The sequence below is a fragment of the Cebus imitator genome, unplaced genomic scaffold (genome assembly GCF_001604975.1).
Source record: "Cebus imitator isolate Cc_AM_T3 unplaced genomic scaffold, Cebus_imitator-1.0 Scaffold608, whole genome shotgun sequence".
NCBI lineage: Eukaryota > Metazoa > Chordata > Mammalia > Primates > Cebidae > Cebus > Cebus imitator.
In genome coordinates, this window is record NW_016107923.1 from 484,402 (window position 1) to 497,862 (window position 13,461).

The following is a 13,461-nucleotide window of genomic DNA, read 5'->3' on the forward strand; positions in this document are numbered from 1 at the left end:
CTTTCTTCTCATGTGGAAATTTATTGTTAAAAATTTTCCTCTAGACACTGCTTTAAATGTGTCCCAGACATTCTGGTATGTTGTGTCTTCAATCTCGTTAGTTTTGAAGAACATCTCTATTTCTGCCTTCGTTTCATTGTTTATGCAGTCAACATTTAAGATCCAGTTGTTCAGTTTCCATGAAGTTGTGCAGTTCTGAGTTAGTTTCTTAATCCTGGGTTCTAATTTGATTGCACTGTGGTCTGAGAGACTATAATGATTTATGTTCTTTTGCATTTGCTGAGTAGATTTACTTCCATTGATGTGGTCAATTTTAGACTAGCTGTGATGTGGTGCTCTGAAGAATGTATATTCTGTGGATTTGGGGTGGAGAGTTCTGTAAATGTCTATTAGGTTTGCTTGGTCCAAATATGAATTCAAGTCCTGGATATCCTTGTTAATTTTCTCCCTTGACGTGTCTAATATTGATAGTGGAGTGTTAAAGTCTCCCACTATTATTGTGTGGGAGTCTAAGTCTCTTTTTTACATTGCTAAGAACCTGCTTTATGTATCTGGGTGCTCCTGTAATGGGTGCATTTATATTTAGGATTGTTAGCTCTTCTTGTTGCATTGTTCCTTTTACTATTATGTAATGTCCTTCTTTGTCTCTTTTCATCTTTGTTAGTTTAAAGTGTATTTTATCAGAGACTAGGATTGCAACTCCTGCTTTTTTTTTACTCTGCATTTGCTTGGTAAATCTTTCTCCATCGCTTTATTTTGAGCCTATGTGTATCCTTGCACTTGGGATAGGTTTCCTGGATACAGCACAATGATAGGTTTTGACTTTTTATCCAATTTACCAGTCTGTGCCTTTGATGGGGCATTTAGCCCATTTACATTTAAGGTTAATATTGTTATATGTAAATTTGATTCTGCCATCTTGATGCTAGCTCGCTGTTTTGCCTTTCAGTTGACACAGTTTCTTCATTTTTGGAGTGACTGGTACTGGTTGTTCCTTTCTATGTTTAGTGCTTCTTTCAGGACCTCTTGTAAAGCAGGCCTGGTGGTGATGAAATCTCTGAGCAATTGCTTCTTCATAAAGGATTTTATTTCTCGTTTGCTTTTGAAGTTTAGTTTAGCTGAATATGAAATTCTAGGTTGAAAGTTCTTCTCTTTAAGGATGTTGAATATTATCCCCCTCTCTCTTCTGGCTTGTAGGGTTTCTGCTGAAAGATCTGCTGTGAGTCTGATGGGCTTCCCTTTGTGGGTAACCTGACGTTTCTCTCTGGCTGCCCTCTGCGTTTTTTCCTGCATTTCAACCCTGGTGAATCTGAGGGTTATGTACCTTGGGGTTGCTCTTCTTGAGGAATATCTTTGTGGTGTTCTCTGTATTTCCTGGACTTGAATATTGGCCTGCCTTACTAGGTTGGTGAAGTTCTCCTTGATAATATTCTGAAGAACATTTTCCAGCTTGGATTCATTTTCTCCATCACATTTGGGTACACCTATGAAACGTAGATTAGGTCTTTTCACATAATGCCATATTTCTTGCAGGCTTTGTTCATTTCTGTTTACTCTTTTTTTTACCTAATCTTGCCTTCTCATTTTATTTCATTGAGTTTATCTTAAATCTCTGATATCCTTTCTTCTGCTTGGTTGATTCAGCTATTGAAACTTGTGTATGCTTCACGAAGTTCTCGTGTTGTGTTTTTCAGCTCCATCAAGTCATTTATATTCTTCTCTAAGCTGTTTATTCTCCTTACCATTTCGTCTAACCTTTTTTCAAGGTTCTTCGTTTCTTCGTATTGAGTTAGAACATGTTCTTTTATCTCAGAGAAGTTTGTTATTAACCGCTTTCTCAAGCCTGTTTCTGTCAATTCATCAGACTCATTTTCCATCCAGCCTTGTTCCCTTGCTGGTGAGGAGCTGTGATCCCTTGGACGAGGAGAGGCATTCTGTTTTCTGGTGTTTTCATCTTTTTTGTGCTGGTTTCTTTCCATCTTTGTGGATTTATCTACCTGTGGTCTTTGTAGTTGGTGACTCTCGGATGTGGTCTCTGAGTGGTCCTCCTTTTTTTTGATGATGAAGATATTTCTTTCAGTTTTTTAGTTTTCCTCCTAACAATCAGGACCCTCTGCAGTAGGACTGCTGGAGGTCCACTCCAGACCCTGCTTGCCTGGGGATCACCTGCAGCAGCTGCAGAACAGTAAGGGTTGCTGCCAAGACAAACTTCTGTTATCTTTGTCCCAGAAAGATACCCACCAGATGTCAGCCTGAGCTCCCCTTTATGAGGTGTCTCTTTAGATATACAGGGGTCGAGGAGCTGCTTGAGGATACAGTCTGTCCCTTATAGGAGCGCAAGTGCTGAGCTGTGAGCTCCTTGTTCCATTCAGAGATGCTAGGCAGGTATGTTTAAGTCTGCTGCAGTGGAACTCATAACTGTCTTTTTTTCTTAGGTGCTCTGTCCTGGGAAGGTGGCGCTTTATTTATAAGTTCCTGATGTGCTGCTGCCTTTTTTCAGAGATGCTCTGCCCAGCAAGGGGGTAGCCTAGTCACAGTCTGCCAGCAGAGGTGTTGCTGAGCTGCTGTGGTCTCTGCCCAGCTGCTGTGTGAACTTCCTTGCAGTTTTGTTTATAGAGGTATAGTTAGAATTTCCTGAGTAATGGCAGTCTGCCTCAGTAATGGTGGTCTGCCTCGGTAATGGCAGACTGCCTCAGTAATCATGGACTGCCTCGGTAACAGCAGACTGCCTCGGTAATGACAGACTGCCTCTGTCGTGGTGGACTGCCTCGGTAATGGTGGACGCTCTTTTCCCCACAGAACTGGATCTCCTCGGGTCCAGCTGTACTTTCTGTGAAACTCTCAATCCAGAGGGTTTCAGATTGCTGGTCTTTGTGGAGGTGGGACCTGCTGAGCCAGATCACCTGACTTCCTGTTTCAGCCCCCTTTTTTTCAGTTGAATGGGCAGCTCTGTCTCCCAGAAATTCCAGGCACCAGTTGAAACTGCCACTCAGATTTGTGTGAGTTTTTGTTCGGAGACCCACTGCACTGGCTCAAACAGCTGTGCTGGAGACTTGTGGCGCTTTTCTGCCCGGGAATGTCCTGGTCTCTGGGCAGTAAAAACTCGTTTGAAAATGCGGTGATGACTCACCCTCTGCATTCTCACTGGGAGCTGCACTCCAGAGATATTCCTATTTGGCCATCTTGGATCCCTTCCTAATTTTTAATTTCTGCCTTAATTACATTGTTCATCCATGAGTTATTCAGGAGTAAATTGTTTAATTTTCATATAGTTTTTCCCATTGTGTGGGTTGTCTCTTTACTTTGTTGATTGTTACCTTTGCTATGCAGAAGCTTTCTAGCTTGTTGTGATCCTATTTGTTCATATTTCATTTGGTTATCTCTACTGGTAGGCTATTACTCCAGAAATCTTTTCCCAGTACAATATTCTGGGATTTCTCTGTTATTTTATTTTAGTGGCTTTATAGTTTGAAGTCATAGGCATTAATGCATTTGAATTCAGTTTTGTATATGACAAGAGATAGGGTACCAGTTTCACATTGTTTGCTGCTGTCATTTAGAAATTCTACTGACTTTTGTATGCTGATTTTATATTCTGCAATTTTACTAAATCTTTTTATTTGTTCCATAGTTTTTTGGTGGAGTCTTCAGATAAGATTATATTTTCAACAAAGAAGTATAATTTGACCTCTTTCTTTCCAATTCAGATGCCTTTTGTTTCTTTCTCTTGTATGATTGCTTTAGAAAAGACTTCCAGTACTACGTTGAACAACTGAGGTAAAAGTAGGCATCATTGTCTTGTATCAGATCTTAGAGGAAAGGCTTTTAGTTTTTCCCCATTAAGTATGATACTAGCTATTTGTCTGTCAAATATGGCTTTTCCTATGTTGAGGTATGTTTCTTCTATCTTCAGTTATTTTAGTGTTTTTATCATGAGGGAGGGTTGAATTTTTTTCAATTGCTTATTCAGCATCAATTGGAATGACTATTCTTTTTGCCCTTTATTCTGTTGATATGATATATAACACTGAATGAACTTTCTAAGTTGAACTGTCTTTGCATCCCTGGGACAAATCCCACTTGATCATGATGTTTGAATTCCAGTTTATTGTATTTTGTTAATGATATTTGCATTATTGGTCATCAGAGATATTGCCTTGTAGTTTTCTTGATGTGTCTTTGTCTGGCTTTGGTATCACAACATGGCCTTATTTGGTTTGGGCCTCATAGGATGAATTTGTAAGTATTTTCTTCTGTATTTTTCAGAATAGTTTCACTAGGATTTGTATTCGTTCTTTTTAAAATATTCAGTAAAATTCAACAGAGTAGTTGTCAGGTCCTGGGTTTTCCTTTTTTGAAAGACTTTGTATTATTACTTTGATCTCATTATTTGTTATTGATTTGTTGAGTTTTGGATTTCATAATGTTTCCATCTTTTTAAGTTATACATGTCTAGAAATTTGTCCATTTTTTTCTAGGTTTTCCAATTTCTTGGTGCATAGCTGCCCCTAAGAACCTCCAATGATCCTTTAAATTTCTTCAGTATCTGTAGAAATTTCTCTGTTTTCATCTCTGATTTTATAAATTTTGATCTCTGATTTTTCTTACTTAGTGTTGGAAATAGGTGCTTGGTGCCACAAAGAAAATTTGCACTAAGACAAATGATCTTTCGGCAATGTAATTTTTACTTCCTGGACTGCAGAAGCGTACTCCCACTAGCCATCTTGCCCTGAGAGTACAATGAATAAAGGAAAACAGACAAATTTATTCCTTATGCATTTGGGGTTGTCCTTACTGCTGTGTCTGATCTCCGTTTGCTGGAGCCAGACCTCACAATCTAAACTAAAACCTGATTGGCTAACAAATGGGATCTAATTAAACTAAAAAGCTTCTGAACAGCAAAAGAAACTATCATCATAGTGAGAAGGTAAATTACAAAACGGGAGAACATTATTTTCAATCTATCCATCTGTCAGAGAGCTAACATCAAGAGTCTACAAAGAACAACAAATTTACAAAGAGAAAAGAACCCATCAAAAAGTGGGCAAAGGATATGAACAGACACTTTTCAAAAGAAGACATTTATGCAAGCAACAAACAAGAAAAGAAGCTCACCATCACTGGTCATTAGAGAAATGCAAATCAAAACCACAATGAGATACCATCTCATGCCAGTTAGAATAGCGATCACTAAAAATTCAGGAAGCAACAGATGCTGGAGAAGATGTAAAGAAATAGGAATGACGTCAACTGATCATAGGGAAAAAAAAAAAGAAATAGAAATGCTTTTCTACTGTTGCTGGGAGTGTAAATTAGTTCAACCATTGGGGAAGACAGCGTGGTGATTCCTCAAGGATCTAGAACCAGAAATACCATTTGAACCAGCAATCCCATAACTGGCTTTACTGAATTATAAATCACTCTAATATAAATGCACATGTATGTTTATTTCAGCATGGTTTATAATAGCAAAGACTTGGAACCAACCCAAATGCCCATCAAAGATAGACTGGATAATGAAAATGTGGCACATATAAATCATGGAATACTATACAGCCATAAAAAAGGATGAATTCATGTCCTTTGCAGACATGAATGAAGCTGGAAATCATCATTCCCAGCTATCTAACACAGGAATAGAAAACCAAATTCAAAATATTTTCACTCATAAGTTGGAGTTGAACAACAAGAAAACATAGACACAGGGAGGGGAGTATCACACACTGGGGCTTGTCAGAGGTTAAGGGACTAGGGGAGGGATAGCATTAGGAGAAATATCTAATGTAGATGATGGGTTGATGGGTGCAGCAAACCACCATGGCATGCATATACCTATGTAACAAACTGGCACATTCTGCAAATGTATCCCAGAGCTTAATGTATAATAATAATAATAATAAACAAGGAGGGGAAGGTGATATGAAGATGGAGGCTGAGATTGGAGTAATGCAACTGCAAGTCAAGGAAAACCAAGGATATAGAAATAGAAATACTGTTTGACCCAGAAATCCCGTTACTGGGTATATACCCAAAGGGTTATAAATCATTCTATTATAAAGACACATGCACATGTATGTTTATTGTGGAACTGTTCATAGTAGCAAAGACTTGGAACCAACTCAAATGCCTATCAATGATAGACTGGATAAAGAAAATGTGGCACATATACACCATCGAATATTATGCAGTCATAAAAGAGGATGAGTTCATGTCCTTTGCAGGGACATGGATAAAGCTAGACACCATAATTCTCGGCAAACTGACACAAGAACAGAAAAGCAAACAGTACATGTTTTCATTCATAAGTGGGTTTTGAACAATGAGAATGCATGGACACAGGGAGTGGAACATCACATGCTGGGGACTGTCGGGGGGTGGGAGACTAAAAGAGGGATAGCAGGGGTTGAGGTTATAGGGAAGGGAAAGCATTTTTAAAAATCAAGCTAATCAAAAAATTATTGTTTGAATCACCCATATATTTTTTTCATTTATTAATACTTTCCTTTTAATTTATTATAATATTTGTCATTAGTTAAATTAGTAGTTATAATATTTTTAAAAGTCTTATTTATAAGGTATAAGGAAGGGGTCCAGTTGCAGTTTTCTGCATATGGCTAGCCAGTTTTCCTAACACAATTTATTGAATAGGGAATGCATTTTTTATTGCTTGTTTTTGTTAGGTTTCTCAAAGATCAGATGGTTGTAGATGTGTGGTGTTATATCTGAGGCCTCTGTTCTGCTCCATTGGTCTGTATATCTGTTTTCATACCATTGCCATGCTGCTTTGGTTACTGTAGTCTTGTAGTATAATTTGAAGTTAGGTGGCATGATACTTCCAGCTTTATTCTTTTTGCTTAGAATTGTCTTGGCTATATGGGTTGTTTTTGGTTTCATATGAAATTTAAAGTAGTGTTTTCTACTTCTGTGAAGAAAGTCAGTGGTAGCTTGATGAGGATAGCATTGAATCTATAAATTACTTTGGGCAGTATGGCCATTTTCACGACATTGATTTTTCCTATCCATTAGTATGGAACGTTTTTCCATTTGTCTGTGTCCTTTCTTATTTTCTTGAGCAGTAGTTTGTAGTTCTCCTTGAAGAGGTCCTTCACATCTCTTGTTAGTTGTATTCCTAGGTATTTTCGTCTCTTTGTAGCAATTGTGAATGGAAGTTCACCCATGATTTGGCTCTCTGTCTTTTATTGGTGTACAGGATTGCTTGTGATTTTTGCACATTGATTTTGTATCCTGAGGCTTTGTGGAAGTTGCTTATATACTTAAGGAGATTTGGGGCTTACAGAATGGGGTTTTCTAAATATACAATCATGTCATCTGCAAAGAGAGACAATTTGACTTCCTCTCTTTCTATTTGAATACCCTTTATTTCTTTCTCTTGCCTGATTGCCCACATCAGGAATTCCAGTAATATATTCAATATGAGTGGTGAGTGAAGGCATCCTTGTCTTGTTCCAGTTTTCAAAGGAAATGCTTCCAGCTTTTGCCTATTCAATATGATATTGGATGTGCGTTAGTCATAAATAGCTCTTATTATTTTGAGATAAGTTCCATCAATACCTAGTTTATTGAGAGTTTTTAGCATGGAAGTGTGTTGAATTTTATCAAAGTCCTTTTTTTTACTTTTGAGATAATCACGGTTTTTTTTTTCTATTGGTTCTTTTTATGTTATGAATTGTGTTTGTTAATTTGTGTTTATTGAACCAGGCTTGCCTCATAAGGATGAAGCCAACTTGATCATGGTGGATAAGCTTTTTGGCGTGCTGCTGAATTCACTTTGCCAGTAGTTTATTGAGGATTTTTGTTTTGATGTTCACCAGGGATATTGGCCTGAAATTTTTTTGTTGTTGTTGTGTCTCTGCCAGGTTTTGATATCAGGATGATGTTGGCCTCATAAAATGAGTTAGGAAAGAGTCCATCTTTTTTTATTGTTTAGAATAGTTTCAGAAGGAAGGGTACCAGCTCCTCTTTGTACCTCTGGTAGAATTCGAGTGTAAATCTGTCTGGTCTTGGACTTATTTTGGTTGGTAGGCTATTCATTACTGCCTCAATTTCAGAAATTATTGGTCTATTCAGGAATTCGACTTCTTCCTGGTTTAGTCTTGGTAGGGCTTATCCATTTCGTCTAGATTTCCTACTTTATTTCACAGAGGTGTTTATAGTATTCTCTGATGGTAGTTTTTATTTCCATGGGATCAATATTTATAGCTCCTTTATTATTTTTTAATGTGTCTATTTGATTCTTCTCTCTTTTCTCTTTATTACTCTGGCTAGCAGTCTGTCTATTTTGTTAATCTTTTCAAAAAACCAGCTCCTGGATTCATTGATTTTTCTTTTTTTTTAAATTGCATTTTAGGTTTTGGGGTACATGTGAAGAACATGCAAGATTGTTCCATAGCTACACGCATAGCAGTGTGATTTGCTGCCTTCCTCCCCTTCACCTATACCTGGCATTTCTCCCCATGCTATCTCTCCTGACCTCCCCACCCCCCCGTCCCTCCCCCATTTCCCCCCAACAGACCCCAGTGTGTGGTGCTCCCCTCCCTGTGTCCATGTGTTCTCATTGTTCAACACACGCCTGTGAGTGAGAACATGCGGTGTTTGATTTTCTGCTCTTATGTCAGTTTGCCTTTGTGTATCCTTGCATATGAGATGGGTTTCCTGGATACAGCACATTCATGGGTTTTGGCTTTTTATCCAATTTGCCAGTCTGTGTCTTTTGATTGGGGCATTTAGTCCATTTACATTTAGGGATAATATTGTTATGTGTGAATTTGATACTGCCATTTTGATGCTAGCTGGCTGTTTTGTTCGTTAGTTGATGCAGATTCTTGATTGTGTGATGCTCTTTACCATTTGGTATGTTTTTGGAGTGGCTGGTACTGGCTGTCCCTTTATATGTCTGGAGCCTCTTTCAGGAGCTCTTGTAAAGCAGGTCTGGTGGTGATGAAATCTCTGAGTACTTGCTTGTTTGCAAAGGATTTTATTTTTCCTTCACTTAGGAAGCTTAGTTTGGCTGGATAGGAGATTCTGGGTTGAAAATTCTTTGCTTTAAGGTTGTTGAATATTGGCCCCCACTCTCTTCCGGCTTGTAGGGTTTCTGCTGAGAGATCTGCTGTGAGCCTGATGGGCTTCCCTTTGTGGGTAACCCAACCTTTCTCTCTGGCTGCCCTTAGCATTTTCTCCTTCATTTCAACCCTGGTGAATCTGATGATTATGTGCCTTGGGGCTGCTCTTCTTGAGGAATATCTTTGTGGAGTTCTCTGTATTTCCTGGACTTGAATATTGGCCTGCCTTGCTAGGTTGGGGAAGTTTTCCTGGATAATATCCTGAAGAGTATTTTCCAGCTTGGATTCATTCAAGCTCATTGGAGCTTGGTCACATTCAGGTACACCTATCAAACATAGATTAGGTCTTTTCACATAGTCCCACATTTCTTGGAGACTTTGTTCATTCCTTTTTATCCTTTTTTCTCTATTCTTGCTTTCTCATTTTATTTCATTGAGTTGACTTCAACCTCTGATAGCCTTTCTTCTGCTTGGTCAATTTGGCTGTTGAAACTTGTTCATGCTTCTCGAAGTTCTCGTGTTGTGTTTTTCAGCTCCATCAATTCACTTATATTCCTTTCTATTTTGTCCATTCTCGTTAGCATGTCGTCAAATCTTTTTTCAATGTTCTTAGTTTATTTGCATTGGGTTAGAACATGTTCTCTGAGCTCACTGTCGTTTCTTATTACCCACCTTCTGAAGTCTGATTCTGTCATTTCATCACACTCCTTCTCCATCCAGCCTTGTTCCCTTGCTGCTGAGGAGTTGTGATCCCTTTTAGGAGGAGAGGTGTTCTGGTTTCGGGTGTTTTCATCCTTTTTGCGCTGGTTTCTTTCCATCTTTGTGGGTTTATCCACCTGTTGTCTTTGTAGTTACTGACTTTCAGATTGGGTCTCTGAGTGAACTTCCAGTTCGTGGATGCTGAAGTTACTTCTTTTTCTTAGCTTTCCTTCTAACACTCTGACCCATCTGCTGTAGGACTGCTGAGGTCCACTCCAGGCCCTGCTTGCCGGAGGATCACCTGCAGCAGCTGCAGAACAGTAAGGGTTGCTGCCAGTTTCCTCTTCTGCTATCTTTGTCCCAGAAAGATGCCCGCCAAATGTCAGTCTGTTCTCTCCTTTATGAGGTGACTCTTTGGATATACAGGTGTCAGGGAGCTGCTTGAAGAGACAGTCTGTCCTTTATAGGAGCTCAAGTCCTGAGCTATGAGCTCCATTCTTCATTCAGAGTTGCTGGGCAGGTACGTTTAGGTCTGCTGCAACAGAACTCATAAACTCCCCCCCCCTTTTTTTTTCCCCAGGTGCTCTGTCCCAGGGAGTTAGGGCTTTATTTATGAGTTTCCATTGTGCTGCTGCCTTTTTTCTTTTCTTTCAGGGCTGCCCTGCCCAGCGAGGAGGCAGCCTAGTCGCTGTCTGCCTGCAGAGGCTTTGCTGAGCTGCTGTGGGCTCCGCCCAGCTGTCATGTGATCTTCCCTGCAGTCCCATTTATATGGGTGTAGTTATAACTGCCTTGGTGATTGTGGCCCGCCTCTGTTATGGTGGACTCTCTCTGTAGTGGCAGGTTGCCTCGGCAACAGTGGTTTGCCTCAGCAATGGCGGGCTGCCTCAGCAATGGTCAGACTGCCTCTGTAGTGGTGGAGTGTCTCAGTAATGGTGGACGCTCCTCCCCCACAGAGCCTGAACATCCCGGGTTCAGCTGCGCCTGTTGTGAAACTCTCAACCCAGAGCGTTTTCAATTACTGTTTTTTTGTTGTTGTTGTTGGGGGGGTGGGACCAATCAGGTGATTCCCTGACTCAGAGACTTTTGTTGTTGTTGTTCTTGAATGGTCGACTCTCTCCCAGTGTTCCAGTTGCCTGTTGAAAAGGTGCCGGGATCTCCGTGCCATGACTCACTAAGCCAGCAGCAGCGCTGAGATTCCTGCTGGTTTTTTTGTCTAGGAATCTTCTGACCTGGCTCACTATTTCAGATGAATGGGCGACTCTGCCATCTCAGGGCTCCAATCGCCAGCTAAGAGGGCACCCAGACCAGTGTCTTTTGTATGGAGAACCGCCGTGCCAGGGCGCAGGCAAAGCAGCCACGTGGGTCAAAACAGCCACACCGGCTGAAACAGCCACGCTGGCAATCCATGGGGCTCCTCTGCCTGGGAATCTCCTGGTCTGTGGGCAACAAAAATCCGTCTGGAAATGCGGCGTACAATCACTCTCTGCACTTTCATTGGGAGCTGCAATCCTGAGCTGTTCCTAGTCGGCCATCTTCCCTAATCTCTCATTGATTTTTCTGGATGGGTTTTTCATTTCTCTATCTCCTTCAGTTCTTCTCTGATCTTATTTCTTGTCTTTTGCTAGCTTTTGAATTTGTTTGCTCTTACTTCTCTAGTTCTTTTAATTTTGATGTTAGGGTGTAAATTTCAGATCTTTCCTGCTTTCTCCTGTGGGCATCTAGTTTTATGAATTTTCCTGTTAACACTGCATTAGCTTTGTCCAAGAGACTCTGGTACATTGTGTCTTTGTTCTTACTGGTTTCAAAAACTGATCTATTTCTTCCTTAATTTCATTATTTGCCCAGTAATCATTCAGGAGCAGGTTGTTCAGTTTCCATGTAGTTGTATGGTTTTGAGTGAGTTTCTCTCTCTCTCTCTCTCTCTCTCTCCTTTTTTTTTTTTTTTTTTTTTTTTTTTATTAGAGGTGGATTTTCACCATATTGGCCAGGCTTGTCTCAAACTGCTGGCCCCATGATCTTCCCATCTTGGCCTTCCACCCGAAGTGTGGGGATTACAGGTGTGAGCCACTGCGCCCAGCCTTGAGTGAGTTTTTAAATCCCCAGTTCTAATTTGATTGTACTGTGGCCTGAGAGACTATTTGTTATGATTTCTGTTCTTTTCCATTTGCTGAGGAGTGTTTTACTTTTAATTATGTGATCAATTTTAGAATAAGTGTGATGTGGTGCTGAGAAGAAAGTATATTCTGTTAATTTGGGGTGGAGAGTTCTGCAGATGTGTATTACGTCTGCTTGGTCCAGAGCTGAGTTCAAGTCCTGCATATCCTTGTTAATTTTCTGTATCATTGATCTGTCTAATATTGACAATGGGGCGTTAAAGACACACAGTATTATTGTGTGGGAGTCTAAGTCTTTTTGTAGGTTTCTTAGAGCTTGCTATGTGAATCTGGGTGCTCCTTTATTTGTTGCATATATATTTAGGATAGTTAGTTCTTCTTGTTGCATCGATCCCTTTACTATTATGTAGTGCCCTTCTTTGTCTTTTTTTATATTTGTTGGTTTAAAGTTTGTTTTATCAAAGACTAGGATTGCAATCCATGCTTTTTTTTTTTTTCTTTTTATTTGCTTGGTAAATATTCCTCCATCCTTTTATTTTGAGCCTAAGTGTGTCTTTGCATGTGAGATGGGTCTCCTGAATACAGCACACCAATGGGTCTTGACTCTTTTTTACCAGTCTGTGTCTTGTAATTGAGGCATTTAGCTCATTTATATTTAAGGTTAATGTTGTTATGTGTGAATCTGATCCTGTCATTATGATGCAAGCTGGTTATTTTGCTTGTTAGTTGTTGCAATTTCTTTATAGTGTCGATGGTCTTTACAATTTGGTATGTTTTTGCAGTGGCTGGTACTGGTTTTTTCTTTCCATATTTAGTGCTTTCTTCAGGAGCTCTTGTAAGGCAGGCCTGATGGTGACAAAATCTCAGTATTTTCTTGTGTGTAAAGGATTTTATTTCTTTTTCCTTTATGAAGCTTAGTTTTGATTATGAAATTCTTTTTTTCAAAGAATGTTGAATATTGGCCTCCACTCTCGTCTAGTTTGTAGGGCTTCTCCACAGACCCATTGTTAGTCTGATGGGCCTCCCTTTGTTGGTGACCTGACCTTTCTCTCTGGCTGCCCTTAACATTTTTCCTTTATTTTAACCTCAATGAATTTGACAATTATGTGTCTTCAGGTTGCTCTTCTCGAGGAGTATCTCTGTGGTGTTCTCGGTATTTCCTGAATTTTAATGTTGGCCAGTCTTGCTAGGTTGGGGAAGTTCTTCTGCATAATACCTTGAAGTGTGTTTTCCAACCTGGTTCCATTCTCCTCATCACTTTCATGTACAGCAATCAAATCTATGTTTGTTCTCTTCACATAGTCCCATATTTTTTGGAGACTTTGTTTGTTCTTTTTCATTCTTTTTGCTCTAATCCTGTCTTCACGCTTTATTTCACTAAGTTGATCTTCAGTCATTGATATCTTTTCTTCTGCTTGATAGATTTGGCTATTGATAATCGTGTATGCTTCTCACAGTTCTCATGCTGTGTTTTTCAGCTCCATTAGCTCATCTATGTTGTTTTTTAAACTGTTTTTTTCCTAGTTAGCAATTTCTTTAACCTTTTTTTCAAGATTCTTAACTTCCTT

The 13,461-nt window shown here is 39.6% G+C and overlaps 1 long non-coding RNA gene across 1 annotated transcript; it reads left to right on the forward strand.

Annotated features, from left to right (window-relative positions):
• The first annotated feature begins 260 nt into the window (after positions 1 to 260).
• On the forward strand, positions 261 to 12,137 carry LOC119469242. The gene is made up of 3 exons (XR_005198052.1): positions 261 to 402; positions 2,473 to 2,480; positions 12,080 to 12,137. It is a non-coding gene; the product is annotated as an uncharacterized LOC119469242 (long non-coding RNA).
• The last annotated feature ends 1,324 nt before the right edge of the window (positions 12,138 to 13,461 follow it).